The sequence below is a fragment of the Pinus tabuliformis genome, chromosome 5_1 (genome assembly GCF_031772625.1).
Source record: "Pinus tabuliformis cultivar Carrire ecotype Pingquan chromosome 5_1, CPIR1, whole genome shotgun sequence".
NCBI lineage: Eukaryota > Viridiplantae > Streptophyta > Pinopsida > Pinales > Pinaceae > Pinus > Pinus tabuliformis.
The window spans coordinates 464,053,975-464,070,301 of NC_142305.1; the positions used below are offsets into that span (position 1 = coordinate 464,053,975).

At 37.5% G+C, this 16,327-nt stretch overlaps 1 pseudogene; it reads right to left on the reverse strand.

The window, feature by feature from the left end:
- Positions 1 to 2,741: 2,741 nt before the first annotated feature.
- On the reverse strand, positions 2,742 to 16,077 carry LOC149165505 (beta-1,6-galactosyltransferase GALT29A pseudogene; annotated as a pseudogene).
- Positions 16,078 to 16,327: the final 250 nt, after the last annotated feature.

The following is a 16,327-nucleotide window of genomic DNA, read 5'->3' on the forward strand; positions in this document are numbered from 1 at the left end:
ACAATAAGCTTGTAAGGAATGGATGTAAGGATAAATACTCTTGCTGTGAAAAATGGACATGGAAATGGTATGCTTTATGGATTGACAATTGGTGGAAAATCTTTTGCAAAAAGGGAGTGCAAAATAATGGTTGTGGACATGGATTTGTCTTTAGAATTTTTCATGAAATTAGTCGATTGAAGACCAATTGTGTGCACAATGTAATCTCCTTAATGAATACTTGATTGTCCTGTAACCTGTAAAAAAACTTGGTACAAAGAAAACATAAGTGTGCTCTAGAAGAAATGGCCAGTTTCTTCATGATTCTTACGCAAAAATTTCATACCAGATAAAACAAATTAAGGACAGACAAAGTGTTAAAATTGACGTAATCATGATTTTAAAATCAATCCATTCGTAAAATAATCATGAAAAGTAATACTCCCTGTTGGTGTCAGATGAAATATGTTCAACAAAAAGATTGGCATTAGAAGATCTGTTGTGTTCTGCATATTAGTATGTCATATAAAAGTATTCAACAGAAATCTATTATGATTTTAATGCCAACATGAAGCTATTGAAACAATATAATCATCATTTATAGAATCCTCCAAATGTATGATAAATGAATCCTCAAGATTTGTTTTCAAGTGTTCCATTTTTTTATTTTCTAACCTACGTGAATTTTGTGAAAAGTTTTTTTTTTTTTTTTTGAACCATATTAATATAATTATAACATATTAATATAATTAATATATTAATACAATCATAATATATATTAATACAAATCAAACATTAATTAAATATATAAATCAAAACAAATCAATTATTAAGAAATTATAACTAAATATATACAAATACAAATCAAAACAAATCAAACATGGACTAAAAACATATAAATGTAAATCAAAACAAATTAAAAAAAATAAAAATTATTACTAAAAATATACAAATACTAATCAAAAGAAATCGAAAATATATAAATATAAAACAAATAAATATAAAAATAAATATAATATATTACAATAAGTACAAAACAAACTTTTTTTTGTCTAGATATCTTCGGCAAAATCACATAATCAATCTTTTGTCGACGCGTTTCGAACCAACCAGTGTGGTTCATCGTCAGGACAAGTTGAAGAACTGATCAGGCTAAGCTTGATTAAATAGAGTGTGCAGAGACTCCAACGGCTATATTGCAACGGCTAATTTTGACCTGAGGATCAAAGTCAAACCCTAGATTTTTATTAATAGAAGCATATAATTAATTATTATTAGTTAATTAAGTAATGAATATAATGGTCATTATATCATCATATTTATTAAATAACCTATATTTAATATTATCCCCAAATTATTTAAATATAATTAAATAGTATTAAATTACTATTATTCCTAGAATTTAGTTACAATAGGTAAGTGTGTATTAATTTAATAATAACTGTTTAAATCAAAGGGTCCAAAGGTAAACTAGAAATATTGGTCATTAATAAATATGGTAAACTAAATATAAAGGTCATTAATAAATTAAATCTTCAATTAACCTAAATTTATTATTATTTAGATATAATAAATAGTATTAAATTACTATTATTCTTATAATCTAGTTACAATAGGTAACTGTGTAATATTTATTAAAATTCAGGGTCCAAAGGTGAACTAGATCTCCAAAACATTTTTATTAATTATGATAAGTTCATACAATAATTATGTTTATTAAATACTCTATATTTACTTAATAATTTTTATCTTATAAATAGTATTCTAGTTAAGTAAATACCATAATTAAAGTACATGTTTATCTAACTTAGTAATTTATATCCATTAAACAATCAATATTTATTACTAACTTTTTTATTACTTACAAGGTTTAAAAAAGGTTTATTTTAATTAAATATATATGAATTCAGTTAAAGGAAATAACTAGGTTAAAAACAATGCAAAGAATCTAATCTAATTTTAAATTACCCCCTCGGATAGGATAAAAACCATAATTGGCCCAAAACCACTAATACCAAATTACTACCTCCTGCATTCCAAGACGCACCCGCCAAAAACAGAAATTGAGGAGAGGGAAGACAGAAACCCTAAGACCTAACCAAAGGGGAATGAGGAGGCTAGGAAGACAAGGCTGGGACCCAGCAACTGCTAATCTTCCAGCCATCATCCCTATTAAGATTGTTCGGCCTTTTCTCAATCTCCAGGGCCTCTCTAAATTTGCGATGGTGAAACTGCGCAACTTTGGCAATGACTTGAGCATCCTCTATACAAACATGATGCATAGTCTTCCCCGCATGTTCAGCTAGGGCTGAGGACTTGGTTCTACCACACTCTATTTAATACACACTTACCTATTGTAACTAAATTCTAGGAATAATAGTAATTTAATACTATTTAATTATATTTAAATAATTTGGGGATAATATTAAATATAGGTTATTTAATAAATATGATGATATAATGACCATTATATTCATTACTTAATTAACTAATAATAATTAATTATATGCTTCTATTAATAAAAATCTAGGGTTTGACTTTGATCCTCAGGTCAAAATTAGCCGTTGCAATATAGCCGTTGGAGTCTCTGCACACTCTATTTAATCAAGCTTAGCCTGATCAGTTCTTCAACTTGTCCTGACGATGAACCACACTGGTTGGTTCGAAACGCGTCGACAAAAGATTGATTATGTGATTTTGCCGAAGATATCTAGACAATGTTATGGATCACAGAAGTCTAAATTCCTTAAAACTTTTTTTTTTTAATGATACTCAGCCTCATAATCATGAAGTGTTAGCTCGCCTTTCTGATTTGTATGGTAATGGTGCTTGGCCTGAGAATATTTACCGAAACCGAAGATACTTACCTTCTCGCAAATCCCCAGTGCGACCATCACTACCTGCATTCCAGACGAGTAATGGAACATTGAATCATCGTGCGCCGCGCTCCATTCCTCCGGATGCTTAGCGGTGGTCTCTACAAAATTCTTGAGAGAATAATACCTCACTACTCTGCCACAGAGATTATCAAATCATGCGTCTGTGACGAGCAGGGGCGACTTGTGGGATGCATTGCAGAGGGAAAAATCCATCAAATGCATGGCCTGGCAGATGTACATAATAATTGGGACGGTTTCCCCGTATGGATGGCAGAAGTACCCGGTTCTTCTGGCACAAGAATGGAGAATATTGATGTTAACGAATGCAAGAGTGGTTTTGGAGTCCACGCTGTTTTGGAAACCCCCGGTGCGGGCGTTGTTGAGTCGGATTACCATTTCATGGGAATCGATCAGCGGTCCTTGGGTTTTCTGAAGCAGGATATCGCTGTTACCGACCACGGCGCAGCTCCAGTAGTGTTTCCCAGGTCGAATGTCCACAGCCCCCGTGGTATTGTAGTGACGATCCAAGGGGGTTTTCACGAGATCGCGGAGCTCCGCCATGACCCGCGGGTGGAATCGCTTGTTGGGCAATCAGCTCCATCGTTCAGTAAAACCCAGAAACAGTTTCAGGAAAAGGCTGTGGATCATGCTATCAGGTAAAATGCACCGGCAATCCTCTGTGTTCCGAAACGGGAGTGACCGTTGCGGTTGCTGACGAATCATCTGGGCAATCACAGTTTGTTCTCAGCGGTACTGCCTTCCAAGATATGGCGTCTGATCCTCGTAGAAGTACATATCTGCTTTGTTTCGAAGCGTGCCTTGTGAATATCAGAGAACCAATATTTTCTTCCACGTCAATTCGGGTTCCAGTGCTTACTGGCTGGGGCTCCTTGTTGAATACGTAAATGGAGATGGCGACCTTGGAGCGGTTGATTTAAAACAGGAAAACTCCAATACATGGCAACCAATGCAAAAAAAACATCGGGTGCAAATTGGGCTTTGAATAGTGGTCCTCTGAGTGTTCCCTTCTCCATTCGCCTTACAACCCTCTCCACAGGCAAATCTCTCATCATAGATAACGCTATTCCAGAGGATTGGCAGCCAAATGCTACGTACAATACCAAGGCCAACTTTCATTGAAAGCAAGCCAACGATTCAGAGGATATCTCCAATAATAATGCGACCCTTTCCTGCTCTGAGTGATGTTCACTCACTCATTTATTCATACATGATGGGCGGATAAAAATCCAAAGCACGGTGCAGATAGTATCTAGTACTTGTCATGATTGTTGCACGGCAGTTATGTGAACTGCACTGAGCTGAGCTGAGCTGCCGATTAGCCCAGTGGCAAATGTAGAGGCTACATGAAGAGCGTGCAACAGCAATTGCAGAAAGACAGGCAGCTGAATTTTTTTATTATTATTATATATTTTTTTTTCTTTTTTTTTTTTATGTATTAAAAAACAATATATCTAAGAAAAATGGTTAGTTTTTTTTTTTTTTTTTTTTTTTTTAAATAATAATAATATGTATATATATGATATATATATATTATTATTATTTTATGAATTTTTTTTTTTTAAATCTAAAATTAAAAAACTAAATTTCATCTAAAAAATTTAAGATGTTTTTTTTCTTATTCACAAAATTCTTTATTGTCGTGTTGCACATTAGTTTTCCAGCAAGAGTATTTTTATTCGAATGAAATCAATAGATTTTCTGATCTTCCTGATCGCACGAAGCGCAGGAAGAGAGCATACTAATCGATTGATTTGTGTTTATTTATGCAGGGGGGGTTTCAAAAAGGATTGAATTTAAAACTAGCTAAATACTGAAACATTAGAAAACTCAAACTTAAACTCCTTTGTGAAGATCCTGCTGTCACCAGGTTTCACAAATTATTTTTTCTAAAGAAAAATACTAGTACTGAATTAAATTCCTAATGCCTAATCCCTTAGCACCATCCCCGGCAACAGCACCAAAATGTTGGGCAATTTATTGGGCTTAAATTTCTGCATTAAATTATCAACCAGGGAAACTCGTAAGCTTGTGATGGTGCCAGCAATATATATGCAAGAGTAGGCAACTAAATCTATGTCTAGCTAAATTATTTACGATTCAATATAATATGCAAGGGAAGAGGCTCCTAACTAAGGAGGTCCTGCTTGTCCTTCCCTACAGTATCATAGAGAAATCAATGACTACATAAAACTAGAAACTTGAAATGAAGACAGGAGAATGAACTTTAATTGTTGTTCAGATTCAAAGAGAGAGAAAGACTAACTTAGTCTCTTGATTGTCCTCTCATGTACTAGTCCAAACTAAACTAAGATTCATTCATAAGCATAAGAAATGAAATGACTTGAAACTTAAAAGCAAAAGAATGAATTTCAATTATCATGCAAATCAAATAGAGAGAGAGAGCCTAACTTAGACCCTTGGTTATCCTCTCATATGCTGATAAGATTCTAATTTAAAGCTCATTCATCAATCACAAACAAATCCTCAAACATCAAACATCTAAGCAATTAAATGAAATGAGATCTAGTATGAAATAACATGTTCCTTTGATCCTTCTAGAGTGAGCTCAATTCTCCTAAGAACAAAGTGACAAGCTATTCCATATACTACATTAAGGCAACTTATATCTAAAACTACATAATGAAAATATATGTAAAATGAAGCTTTATTCTATTCCATCATAAGTTGGATACAATGCTCCAAGAGTCCTCTCTTTGGAATGGAGGAGGTACTCCTATTTATACAATGAGATGAGATAACAAACTCATAATGATGATCCACTAATCTCTCCTTTGACCCACATATTTCTCAACCATCTAGACACATAACCCTATCCTCCATGATTTCCTCCATGAGGTCCATGATCTTCTCCATGAGATCATGATCTTTTCCATGAGGCTTATCTCATCAAATTCGAATTTGATCATTCAAGGCCACATAAAGATGCCCTGGAAGCTTCCTTTGTACCTACACATATCAACAAACTCATTCTAGTTGTTAGGTATAAGTATAAGCATATTATTTTCTAAAGTTTAGCCATAAATCCACTTAAAAATGTTAAGAATTAATAAACTTTGGAAAAGCATTGTTATAACCCAATAATGAGGTAAATGTAATGATGTGGAGGTGGAATGGAGGTGACATGAAGGTAAAATGTGAAGGTATTGGTGAATAATGGAGTGAAAATAGGGACTATTTTGAGGCCCAACAGGGGGTTGCTTTGAGAAGAGCGAAAATAATCTTTTCCCAACTAGAAAAATCATGAACAGAAAAATAACCCTCTAGCAGATTTAACCATTTATCGACAGCATCTACATCTATCTGACCCTCAAATATGGGGATTTCAAAATTAACTTGTACCTTAAACAGTGTGGCATTTCTAGAGTAGCTGTTGGAAGTCGATGCATCGCCCCTAGGTAGCCGCTGAAGGATCTGGGCAAAGCTTTCCATCATCACGTTCCTTTGTTGCTCGAGGACTTCTTCGAGCAAGATTTTGATAGGATCTCCTACCCCCTCGTCTTTCTTTTCATCCGCCATGGGAGGCCATCGGGATTTACGAGGATGGTCTTGCAAAGGTTCGACCAGTTCAAGCCCTAACTCCTTATATCCCGACCTCGTTGGGGACATGCAAAGAAAAAAAAAAAGAAAAAAGTAGACCACTCTGATACCACTGATCCAGATTTATATAGGAACACAGCAAAATACAGAGATAACCATATACACAAAGATGCAGTGGAAATAATACCTCATTTCATTAATGTAAAATACTAAAATATGCTTACAAACATAAATGGAAATAAACCAACTAGGGCGATGGCAGCTTATCTCTGAGAAGAGATGTGGTGGCTACATGCCTCTCAACTATGTTACAATGAGGCTCGAAGGCCTATTTATTGTTTAGAAACAATAGAAAATTCTAAACATCCAAAAACTTAACCCTAGAAGATGAAACGCCAAACTCTGGGCCCCGTTTGGGTAAATTGGTACATCAACTTCCCAGGGTCGTAACTTTGGCATATGATATTCATTTGAAGTGCACAATATCTCGTTAGAAAGATCTATCCGAGAACTACAAATTTAGGAAGAGAAACATCTGTCCATGGACCCATATTGCTCCCAATTTTCCCAAAAAATGTCGTTTAGGGCCTCAAAACGGCTCTGGATGTTCAAGACCCGAAAAACTGCTAAAAACAGTAAATTGTGCTACAATTAAGGAAACTTAAAACCTGAAAGAAACAATGGTGGGGGTCCAAGTGGGCTTGATGGGTGGCCACCAATATCCAACTACATCAATAAGCCTTAGAAATCTTAACCATGGCAACTGGATGTCTTCTAACATCTGGTACAATCAGCCTTTCTTCTGTGTGCGTAACTGATGTATGATCATCCAAGAGCTACTTTCTTCATGCCTGTACAACCCTCTATTGTGTCTCGTTAAATGTCAGATTGTACACATCCATCTCTAGATCATCATTAAGGAGAAAAAATTATCCTTTCTCGCTCAAGATTGGTTTTCGTTCTTGAGGTGTCAAAGACTGTGGTATGACCTCGGATTCCCTCAACATGAGATCGATATCTTGGTCCTCCAACTCCTCTTTCGTCTCCATATTTGTCGTCTCGACCAACTAATCAACCTGCTGAGCAAGTTCCTAAACCTACAGATGCTCTCCCTGCTCATCATCTTTTGGCTACTCTGTTGTCTCAACCTGTATTTGCGTAGTTTGCTCTGTGAGTGCACCTTGTCCTTCTTCTTGTTCTTGTTTCTTCCTTTCTTTATTCTCTCTCCTCCTAATCTCTTGTTCTTATTTTTGCTTCTTCTCCTTGTCCTGCAATATCCTTTTTGTCTCTTCCAATATTTTCTTCTCCCTCTTTCTCTGTGCTACTCTCCTATCGGGTTGTCACCTCTTTGATTCTATCTCCAAAGCTACTCTTTCAAGAAGTGGAGCTTATTTGAACTTGTAGATTCTCTTAGCCTCTACACTCTCGGCAATCTTCCTCTTGCCTTTGTCTTGCGCTGATTTACTGCTCATAGTTGTTTCTATTGTTTCTTCCTTTGGTACTACTGCCTGTAGTGTCTCTTTCCATTCTATAGCAATGTTGACCGGTTTATTGAGCATAGAGGAGTTATAGCAATACCTCCAAGGATCTTCCTCTGGCCAATGACATGCCTCATGGACCCATGGGAAGTACACATTCACACATTTCTTCTTGCATATGCAGTGAGGATTATACCAATTGAAACTCTTGGTTCCAAACCCAAACTTATTCAAGTCCTCGGTCTCGACGTATGCATCTTTCAAGGTACATATCTCATACAACCCAATCAGAAAAGGAAGAGTGGGCCATGGTTCCTTCTTCTTCATGTGTAGTGCTATTGATAACCCTATGGATATGTGGTATGAAACCTCTTGCATAATCAACTTGTCCATGGAAAACCTCAATAGCTCATGCGGAGGCTTCTTCACGCCAAACATCTTGATGAAGGTGTCACCAAGTGAAGCATACCAATCTGCAATGTTGAGCAATACCTGCATCGCTTCTTGGGACATGCAAGGTGGGTCTTGTTCAAATATCATCCTCTACAACGGGGCGATGAAGTGGTCAGACAACCTCGTCATGACTCCTTGGTAGCTACACTCAGAGAGAAACTTGAAATAAACATTCACATATTCCTTTGATGGTGTCCATGTCTAACCCATGCTAGGGAACTACTATTGGGCACAAATGGCATCAAGCAGGTACACGGACATATAGAATCTTGCTTGTCTATCCTTCAATGGATTTCGCACATTTGACATGTGCACTTTAAGTTGAAGAGCCAACATTTTGAAACATTTGCAAGGACTTCCTTCATCTACCAACTGATCTAACATAACAACCCAACTCTGCGAGAAGGTCTTTGTGCTCTCTTATCCATACAAGCAACATGCAAAAATGACTAGGAGTTGTTAACCCCTCCTGAGTGACTTTATCTTGTATACTTGGTTGGGTGTTGTCCTAAACTTCGATGGATCTTTTACCCAATGCTTCAAGATATTTCTTAAGTTCACATATTTTTTGGGAGTGAAGAATAGTGCATGCATGTAGTCAGTGGCTCCGGTAAGTGATACATCTGATGGTAGTTTTATGTCCTCAAGGTGGAAAGCTGCTTTCCACTGGTGTCACTATGTGTCATCGTCTCAGGATCAGTATGTGAGACAACCCAGTGAATGATATCCACACACGGGAAGGTGGGGTACCTCCATGCAACCATGTACAAGCCTAACTTATGAATGTTGACATAGACTTGATGATCTTCCAGATATTCCTTGACAGTGCCTACAAATATGTCGTTTATCTCTTTCCATTTGATCTTGATGTCCTTCTCTATGAACAGTTGCATGTATACATAGATGGGAAAGTTTATTGGCACCTATTAAACCACATATCCAGTGCTGCTCTCTATAGTGTCATTTGATCCAACTCTCTTGGAAACCATGATGCCTATACTGCTAAGATACTTCTCAAAAACTAATGTACCTAGAGACATAATGGACACTCGCAGCAATAAAATGTTAGTTTAAAAAAACACAATGCACTTCAAGGATCGATCATGCAACAAACCAAGTGACTATTGGGAAAGATTGTGAGTAGTGACTCTCAAGGCCGGGAGACTATCAACTAGAACTGCGCATTGTGCAGTCTCGGCTACTAGTGAGACCTGCTACTAATTAGAAATGTGGAGAGTGCAATCTAGCTAGGTTGATTATGGATTGGAACTATGCAATGCGTAGTTTAGTCTCACTTGACTGCTCATTGGGACTGTGTATTGCGCAATCCTAGTGGGCAAGACTAGGCACTAACTCCCATAATTGCATAGAGCAAAGCTAGAGGCTAGTGATAGGCAAACTCTTTGCAATTCCTAGAGCCAAGGAAGAGCCTCAAGCTTAGGAATGTGCAGAGCATGCCGAGGAAAGCAAGATTTGAGCCAAAGCAACTGAGATCTGCCCAAGGGAAACTTGAAAATGTGTAGATCTATAAGTGTAAGCAAAGGATGGTGAAAAAAGGAGTGAACGATTGTGCCTTCAATCAAAATCAATGCAGGAATTAGTTAAACGGACGAACAATGAAGCTGGTGGAGAGGGTCACCGCAATGGCAATCGTTAGTGAAAAAATAGTGTTATGCATTTGATGCTTAAGAAAGACAATGAAAAACTTGAAACAACACTTCAAAAAGTTAACACAGACTAAAACACCAGCATTCATTCAATAAAACATGCAAAATAGCACTCACACAAACCAAGAAAATAAAAGCGATAGAAAAAGAAGCAAAAGACTTGAATAACAAAACTTACCTAGAAAATTTGTGTCGATTGTGCCGAAGGTTCCTAGATGCCTTGGGAATGCTAGAGCTCCAAGATCGAATGTGTAGAATGAGCTTTGGGGCGTCATTTAAATAGATTTGGTATTTTTAGGTTTTATGACATGCATGCCACAAATCTAGGAAAAAGTGACACTTGGCGGGAAGTTTCTAAAATCAACTTGCATGTAACTCCTAATGCTAAAAATAGGTCCCTACTTTTTAGGGATGCTTTTCACTTTTTTCTTTTTTTTTTCTTTTTTGGGAAAGGGTTGCCTTGCATGCATGGGAAGATTTCACAATTCTAGAGAGAACTAGGCAACTTGCCAGTACATGCATCACGACAATAACATGAGGAATGCTTCTGCGCAATTCTTGAACTGTGTGGCTCTACTTGCCTCTCATGCTCTACACAATTTCCCTACTGAAGACAAGCTTCTAGTTGGGTCTGCGCAACTCCTGAGCCAAAGCCCAATGTTGAGGTTTTCTATGCAATTTCTTTGAGCATGGTTGTCTGCCGGACTACTCTGCACATTTCTGGAGAGAAGGGTTGACTGTCAAGATGCTCTGCCCAATTCTTGAGAACAATAATAGTTTCCCTATAGGATTTCATAGTTTTCCGAGATAGCACAAGAACTGATGTAAACCAAGTCTCGGGGTCAGCTTATGGGTGGTCAGCAAAAAAAATTAGCAAACACAAGCTGCAAGTGAAAGATTAAACTTGAATGAAACAAAAGTACTTGAGTAGTGCCAAACAAGATGCTAAGATTTTGAGGAGAGAGGCTCCAAAACAAAGTGAAGGAAATTTTTAGGAGGGTGGTTGTAGCCGCTACAACATTGATGACACACTGGTAGAACTCTATCTCTTTGTATGGACATTGTTTCATGTAAAGCGAGTCTAACTCCTCCAGAAGTATTGTTCAATTCTTTGATTGTGATGGCTTCTACACTAGCTTGTCTTAAAGATATAGTCCCTTCCATTCTCTTGATCGGTCAGCATACATATGAAGCCAAGTCAACTAATTTCTTTTATTGGGAATGATGGGTACATCGATGCACAAGTAATATGACTGTCAGAGTTTTATTTTCATCTCTGGTTTTGCTTCACCTCTAACAGGCTTGGATAGTATCCCGACAAAGTCACATAGGAACACAAGCATTGTTCTGCTACCAACGAGCCTGATCACTACCCCTGCAAAGTTACTTGCATCACCTCTTTGTGCAGGAATCCTTTCTCTTCTTTAGCCTTTATTTTATTTTTTTCATTTTCATTTTTCATTTTTCAAAGAACTGTGAATAGGCACTTATTTATTTCATGAGGTGGAAGAGGGATCCCGATTTATTGAGAACAAAAGAGGTTGTCCCTTCAGAGAAGTATGTTATATATACCTCTGACATACTTTTTAAGGTTTTCCCCCTGACCTTACTCTACTTGACTGAGTTGACAAGGGTTAACTGAATATAGAAAAACTAATTAGAGTAGGCGATACTAGTTAAAAGTGCAAGCATTGTGTTTTCACCAAGACTCACTTTGAACATAATGTATTTTCCATCAGGGTATCATCGACTGAAGACAACAAGCTCTTCATAAAGAGAGAGGAAAATAAATAACCAATTGTTGATAGCTATAAAATTCCTCTTGTACTTTACCCTGCTTGTCTCAAGAGCTAAACACGGTTTCATGTGAAGCTAAACCTACAGGTGCATAACAAGAAAACAAAATAAATAAGCAAGAATAGAAGTAAATGAAAGCAATAATATTCATGTAAAGAAAACATGCAAGAAAATCAAACAATAATAAAAAACTACTCCTACTCCTATGCTAAATAGTGCATGGATCTACTCACGTGAAGCGATATTCCCAATGCAGTCACCAGTGTATTGGTAGGCCCATGTTGGTGAAGGCATGGTTGACCATAAATATATACAAGTAAACCAACACACAAGAAAGATAAGACAATAAAGACCAACACACTCAAAATTTAAAAGAATCCACAATAAATAAAAGAGTAAACGCATAAGAAAAACACTCTACAGATGTACCATGGTATTGCAAGCACACTTTGCACAGATGATCAGCATGTACACTCTTTTGATTGTGGCAAATGAGAAAACATGAAAAATAAAGACAACTTTAGCTTAGCAAGAGTGCTTGTTGTGTATGATTCCTCCAGTGCATGAGTAATGCGGTCATGTGATTGTGTCAGAGGATGTGAAATTTGTGGATAAGATTGATCTTCAATGCAAACATGAGAATGATGAGGAGCTTGGGGTGTTTCAAAAAATTTCTGATCTGGAGTGGAATTGAACTCAAGATAGCGAGGACTTGACATAACCATCAACTCGAGTTGAAGTGCTTCGACATCTTGAGGGGTTTCCACTTGATCATCAATTATCAAAGACGGGTGGCTCAGAAATATCAATAGCAAATAAAGTTACATTGCGATCGAATAAAGGAGTGAAGAGATCACGACAACCACAATCAGAAAATTCGATATGTTCATTGGAATCCTCATGATCTGACAAATCATATAGAGGGGTGTATGAAGAACAAGAATGTTCACCCTCTGAGTTTTCAGAAAGAAAATATGCTAGATTGGGAGGATTTGGAAAGAAAGATGTGTCCTCTCTGTAATGCAATGAAAAAATGACATTCGGTGTGTTCTATGAATAATCAGATGTAAAAACATCTGGGGATGGATTTTCACAAGATAAATCAGAAATGGAAGAATCACAAAAGATGTCAGGAAATAGCGAATGAGGTGCAGAAAGAAAGAGGTCATCCTTCACCATGATTTCTTCTTCATATTCCCACACATACTCATCATAAATGACAACGCAAGTTGGTTGCTCAACACCAACTCTATTGAAAACTTGATCCTCATGAACAACAAATGTGGAGTCCAAAATGGGAGAATGCAACACAGTACAATCTGGACAATTAACAGAACAAGAGGACAGAGGTTGAGGGAACAAGTTCACATGAAAATCAATAGTTTTGTAAGCCAAATATACACATATATTCAGAGCAAGTGGGGTGGGAGGATGTGACAGTTCAACATATGTGTGCACACATTCTCCCACCTCGTCCTGTGGAGCTATAGTTGTTTAATGAGAAGCAGATGGAGGGTCACTTGTGACAACAACCTTTTTCGTCTTAGATTTGGAAGATCTAACACCGAGGTACACTGGGAGGGGTTCGAATGATTCTAATATATGAGGATTTTCAGATATGTGAAGAAGATACGTAAATATTTCATTGAGAAATTTCCAATCAATTTCATCTTCTGGGATTTGAAAAGCGAGATTCAGGAAGTGTTTCCAAAATTGTAAAAGGGATTCATCAAGTGCTTTCTGTAATTCCCAAATTTTTTTATTGAGTGCTTTATGATCGTAATGATAGAAATCATAGGCCAACTCTCCAATCATCTAATCACAATAGTGAATGGAGGCTATGGGAAATGTGAAACACCATTGCAGTGCGTGCCCTTGAAACATGAATTCGAACAGCGAGCAGGCAATGTGATCCTCATGGATTTCATTCCTTTCACAGAAACCCATGAAGGAAACTCCATGACTAAGCAAGGTTTCTTTGCCTTCACCATCATATGTGTTATGTGACAAGTCATCAAGGAGATCCTCCAACACTTCAAAATCACATCCATGTGATAGACATGTCAAGGATTAATTGTAATGTAAGTCATGAAAGAATGTGCAAAGATTCAAAACATACTTTGAGGACTCATATTGTCATCTAGCCCTCCTTCTAGCACTAGAGATATTGATGGTGTTGGACCCACCAACACATCAAGGCATCTCCTTGGTAAGAAGTCCCAACTAGACCTCAAACCGTTTGGAGTAGGAGTCTCAACAGTGAGTAGTAAAGCAATGCCTTGATTGTGATAATGCACAAAGGTAAGTGTGATATATTTTCCATAATAAAGCATGTGACCTTGTAGCAAGTCAAGTTAGATGCATGTGGGTTCTAAAACATGGAGGGGAAAAGGAAGTGTGTCCGTTAGAAGCCTATAATAGTACGCAGCCTGAAAGGAACACACGGTTTGAATGACATCATAAGGTGGAAAGTAGAATAGTCCACAATCCAAAGTGATTGTTAAACCAACAACACATCTTCAACAAGATTCATACAATCATATACAAAATAGTTCATACATGAATGCGTAAGTTAAATAACATACATTGCTAAAGCAACCAAAATAGTCCAACTACAATAACAACATATGCATGAAAATGTGTTGTATGTGTTATGTATATTAAGTGAAAGTTCCATCCATACATACACCATTGATAGCCACTATACCCAATAGTGGAACATTACAATCAACACCGCCTACTCCTCTAAATATATGTACTCGCTCTGCACTATGGAGAAGCCAAGGGTCATCACAATACTTTCCAAGCCTTTTCTAAGAAATTCCTTGCCAAAATCTTGGCTCCCAAAAGCTTGTACTATGGGTTATGAAGTTCTATATATAGCAAATGGTGGGGTGACCCTTGACATTCCCCTTTGACACTTGGACTATCCTCATGACTCTTCACATTACCACAGTGATTTTTCACATTCCACTAATGACACTTGGAATTTCAATTACAAAATGTTTACAGTAATAAAATTTCCACATATACCCATGTGGGACAAAAATAGGCTTGAGTCAGCCTAACAAGACAAACAACATCACTTGAGGTCTTGGGGAAAGACCAACTCAGTAACCTCCTCACAATGATCTTCAGTGACAAAATGATACCAAGCTTGGTACTACTCTATTGTGTCCCTGTATTGTTTGATGGCATCTTTGTCGAAGCAGACCCTTGCCTCCATGGATTCTGGGTATGTGATTCTGATACCTCTATACAGCTCATCCTAAAGCATGCACAACATTTTCTAGAGTGTGGCTAGACCACTAATGTACCTTTTTATGTTCTCTGCGCTGAGCTACAAGTCATCATTGGTGGCTATGTTCATCAACTATTCTATGTACTTTTCAACATCTAGCATGACTTGGTTCTTCCTCATGGCATGGGTGAGGGTTTCGATGGAAGGGATATTGTTCCTTCACACTATGACATCCAAACTCCTGAACAACCATGCATAGCAAGCAATGCTAGTGATGAGCGGAGGGAGATGCTCATAGTTCCGGATCAACATCTGAATCAGTTCTTTGTGTAGCTCAGCCTTTGGCTTCATCCTCTTATGCAAGTAAAGTGAGGTTCCCTTGTATCTCATTGTCCATTATTGCAAGCGCACAATGGCAGTGTGAATGTCTTTGAGTGTTTGGGTTGTATGCATGCACTGCTGCTGAAAACTGTATAAATGGAAAATTGCTTTGTGCATGGTACAAATCTTCTATACATTGTCTACATGGTGGCCTCGAAGGTTGATATCTCCACCACTATTTCTTTCTTCATCTCTATCATGGTGGATCCTGCGGACTGCTCTGTTTTCTGTCTAGCCTCTTGCAAGTCCTTTGCCATTTGATAATTCTCTGCTATCAAGAACTTGACTATTGAACTCATGGTTTTTGCATATGCCTTAGAAGCCTCAGCCATGGCAACTGGATGTCATCTAACATCTAGTACAATCACCCTTTCTTCTATGTGCATAGGTGATGTATAACCATCAAGGGGTTTCTTTATTCATGCATGTACAATCCACTGTTGTCTCTCCTTAAATGCGAGATTGTACACATCTGTCTCTAGATCATCATTAATGAGAACAAATTCTCCTAGATTTCTCAGGACTAGTTGTGGTTCTGGAGGTGACGAATATTGTGGTATAACCTCAGATGCCATTAGCATGAGATCAATGTCTTGGTCCTCCATCTCATGTTCTATCTCCATGTCTGTCACTTCAACAAATTGCTCAACCTACTAAGGAAGTTCCCGAACCTACGCCTCCTCACCTTGCTCATCATTTGTTGGCTGCTCTTCTATCTCAACCTATATCTACATAGTTTTCTATGTCAATGCGCCTTGCTTTTCTTCCTGTTCTTGTTCCTACCTTTCTTCCTTATTTCTCCTCCTAAGCTCTTGTTCTGCTTTCAACTTCTTCTTCGTCTCCTGCAATAGCCTTTCTGCCTCTTCCAATATT